Source organism: Poromitra crassiceps (assembly GCF_964638095.1).
Source record: "Poromitra crassiceps genome assembly, contig: HAP1_SCAFFOLD_60, whole genome shotgun sequence".
Taxonomy (NCBI): Eukaryota; Metazoa; Chordata; class Actinopteri; order Beryciformes; family Melamphaidae; genus Poromitra; species Poromitra crassiceps.
In genome coordinates, this window is record NW_028152257.1 from 727,247 (window position 1) to 731,509 (window position 4,263).

The following is a 4,263-nucleotide window of genomic DNA, read 5'->3' on the forward strand; positions in this document are numbered from 1 at the left end:
CATCATGTGGCACATGGCAAAAAAGAAAAAAGTGGTTTCACTGGAATTCTGTTGCTATAGGGAACAGTTTGGAGTCGGACCCAAACATTCCTGTCACACTTCAACGCCTGAACAGGAAATCAACTTTGGTGCATTTAGAATATTGATGTGTTCAAGTTGAAACTGCCTGTTGGCGACAGCTAGGGGTAAAGATAACTACAGCACATGAGAGGCAAGATAGTCTATAAAACATTGTTTTATGATCAAAGTGCAATAAAATCACAGAGACATAAGAATCAAGATAACAGCATGAGAAAACAAAACACCACTGCAGGCTACATTGTGCAATAGTCGTCGTATTAAAGTGCAGTCCCAGAAAGCAATTTTGCGTTTAAAATATTTTTATAAGCCATCTTTATACCTGATGTCTGGGCTAAAACATGGATAGATTTGGGCTGTCAGTAAGTTTACAGTAACTACCATAGTGTAGATAGCTATTGTATGACTAAACGTTGAGGACCACAATGGAAATAAGCCTTCGGTATTTTTTGTGTTTTTATCCTCGGTGATTGATATATTGTCTGTTCTTTCATTACTATATGTATTGTTGTGTAATTTTATTTTATCACCAAATAAATTCATTCATTCAACGTCATACATTCACATTTATACCATATTTAGTGTGTCTGGTCGCTTAAACACTGTTGACCTTCATTTTAACTCTGTGGTCTAAGTTGTCAGTTCAGCTGTACCCAGCAGAGGGCAGCAGTGATGCATTGTTGATGATCTGTGTCTCTCTCTCCATTAGCCAACTGCCTTAACATAATTTCTATCAATAGTTAAAATATATTCCTACCAGTAATCAGGGATGCAAACTAGTCACCTTTAGGTGACAGTCACCTTTTTGATCCCAAAATAGGGCACTTAACTGAATGATTTTGAGTGGTTTTGTATCAGCCCTGGTATCTGTCACCTTTTTCACTCTCCATTAGTTTGCATCCCTGAGTAATAAGCAGGTAGTTAACATGTATTCCGAATCAATAAAATTGTCAAAATATATTCATAATAATGGGGTGGTCAAAGTATTGCAAAGAAAGAGAAAAAAGTAGGTAGGTGTGTGTGTGTGTGTGTGTGTGTGTGTGTGTGTGTGTGTGTGTGTATGTGTGTGTGTGTGTGTGTGTGCGTGAGATGGAGACCTCCTTTTGGTGACCTAAACAGCTGTTGGGCCCGGCCTACTGTCATTGCACAACACATGTCTAAATGTGTGTGTGTGTGTGTGTGTGCGCGCGTGCCCCTTGAAAAATAAAAAACAGAGATTTACAGGCAGTAAATGTATTCCTCATGACCCACTCTCTCACGCGTGTGCGCACGCGCGCACACACACACACACACACACACACACACACACACACAGGTGTGAAGGATAAATTAGCTGGGTCACACCAACACAGCGAACACATACTTTTCTCTTCTCATCAAAGCTCTCTGCACACTGATTGGTGTGAACCACATAGCTGCCTCTGCACACTGATTGGTGTGAACCACATAGCTGCCTCTGGACACTGATTGGTGTGAACTAGGGCTGTGAATCTTCACTGGCCTCACGATTCGATTCGATTACGATTCAGAGGGCTATGATTCAATTCGAGTACGATTATCGATGCATCTCGATGCATCTCGATGCATCTTAAATCGATGCATCACTTTTTTCCGCAATACATGATTTATTTTTTCTCACTTTCTTTTTTCTCACTGTGTGGCTACTTTTAAAATAAAAGTGCATTGGAATTGCATTGTATTATGATCCATAATTAAAATAAACAACTGCATGTACTTCCATTATATTTTATTTCATTATTATTTTATTTTTATTTATTTATTTTAATAATCGATTTTTGACATTTGTGAATCGATGCAGAATCGTGCACGTCCGCATCGCGATGCATCTTGTAATCGATTATTTTTGACACCCCTAGTGTGAACCACATAGCTGCCTCTGCACACTGATTGGTGTGAACCACATAGCTGCCTCTGCACACTGATTGGTGTGAACCACATAGCTGCCTCTGCACACTGATTGGTGTGAACCACATAGCTGCCTCTGCACACTGATTGGTGTGAACCACATAGCTGCCTCTGGACACTGATTGCTGTGAACCACATAGCTGCCTCTGGACACTGATTGGTGTGAACCCCTCTGGACACTGATTGGTGTGAACCACTGGTGGTTCGGAATCAAACCAATAGATTGAAGTGTGGCAAGATGGATTTGTCATGTGATTGTGTGAATCCAGCTGCCTCGCTAAGTTAGCCCCGCCCACTTGTATTTGCCATTTTCTTCTTCTGAGGAAATCTGCCTTCATGAAAATAAAACAAACTTTGCACATAGGTCTTGTCCCAATGCCAAACTTCCTCAACAGGAATCGGGGCCAATATCCCTGATGGTGGTATTTCTATATTATAAAATATGTAGGGGAGACGTTGGTTTCATCATGTCGATTTCAAACATTTGGTGTGATGTCATGCTCATTTCTATCTGGCCACACAAAACTTTGAGGTGAGGAGAGAAATGTTGGAGCTTTTATGCGTCCGTTTTTACGTTGTTTTATGTTACATGTATATCCCTACACAAATAAACAATGAAATATATATATATGTACGCTCTATATACTGTACGGTCTATGTTTTTGCATTGTGATATCTGGATGGATGGCCGTGCCTATAAATGTATAGACATATTTTACATTCTAAATCTAAAATAGATAATAGTGGCCGCAATTTTTTTTCCTTTCAAAGGTCCCAAATTGGTCAGCCATGGTCTATGACATCTCTGATGATTGTGGATGTTGATCGTATTCGATCACTGATGATCTTCTTCTAATGGCTTTCTGGCAGACTGGATGCCTTGTGGCACATTGCTGCCTCTCACAGAATTAGACAAACTCCAGACTCGGGGGTCCGCCCCCTCCTCAATGTTCCGCAATGTGTGTTTGTGTATTTCAATTTTTTGTCCCACTGATGATGGCATAGGCATTGTAACATCACTGATGATGTCATAGGCATTGTGACATCATAAGTGATGTCATAAGAGCAATCAATTGCGATGTCATCAGTGCTGCGAAGTTGGGCAAACACAATGTCTATGACATCATTATTATTGACCAAAATCATCTTACGCAGACCAATAGCAGGCTGTGCTGCGGTCTTCTCGTCTTGTTTGGTTTTTGGTAAAATTGACCTATGTTTTGGGATGTGATTGACAGGTCTGTACGGTCTATGTTTTTGCATTGTGACCATCGCAAATCAGTTTTTTTTAACACATAACAGACTGCAGCAGTATGACTGCACAATACCTCCTTACACAAACAAAAGAAAAGAAAGAAAAGACAAAAACGAAATAAAATGGCCAACAACTAACACACAACAAAGCATAGAAATACAAGTCAGCAAGTCAGGTTTCCATAACAATTAGTGACGACACCAGGGCTTTATTGTAACATTCATGTTTTCATATACTGTCATGTACTGTACATGACAAAACAAGTTCAACAGTTGAGATAAATTAAGCCGCTACATTGTCTCTTTGTCATTTTAGCAATCCAAAAAGTTTGCAGCCATCAGCAGTTCCAGTGCGAGCTCCGGAGCAATGGGGAATTCAGGTATTTGTGTGGAGCTGTTGGTGTAACGGGCCTTGTAGGTGAAGTACAGCAGAGCTTGGCCAGGACATGAGATGGGATCTCCCTCAAGTTCACTTCATTGGTTTCATCCTGAGCAAATTGGCCTGGCCCGCTCATCATGGCTTTGATAGTTCCGGACGTCAAGGCATGGTCTCTTTTCACAATGAATCCATGACCATCTGAAGAGATCATCTTCATATACGTGGCATCTGGCCCTTCACAGCCACCATAGGTACTCTCTTCTTCACTGTCCATCATGTCCTGGAATTTCCGACAGTTCCACTTATTATGCTGGATTCTTTCAATTGGAACTCGCCACAGGTGATGATTGGTCAGAATCCCGGAGATGTCTTCAAGCTGGGTAAACAGGCAAAGTAAGTCAGCCGATCAAGTACTTACCAGTCGAACAACAGAGCTGAAACCTCGCTTATTTATATCTTGACATGTATGACATCATTGATGACATCATCGATTACCTCATAGTTGTAGTGACATCATCGATGACCTCATAGTTGCAGTGACATCATCAATGACCTACAGTTGTGTGACACCGACTGGTGGTCCAGTCCATGACATCAGCTCGTTAGGTCGCCGGTTCGAATCCAGC

The 4,263-nt window shown here is 41.1% G+C and overlaps 1 pseudogene across 1 annotated transcript; it reads right to left on the bottom strand.

Annotated features, from left to right (window-relative positions):
- Positions 1 to 3,570: 3,570 nt before the first annotated feature.
- On the bottom strand, positions 3,571 to 3,911 carry LOC310800768 (elongin-C pseudogene; annotated as a pseudogene). The gene has a single exon. The product of its transcript is annotated as an elongin-C pseudogene (transcript).
- Positions 3,912 to 4,263: the final 352 nt, after the last annotated feature.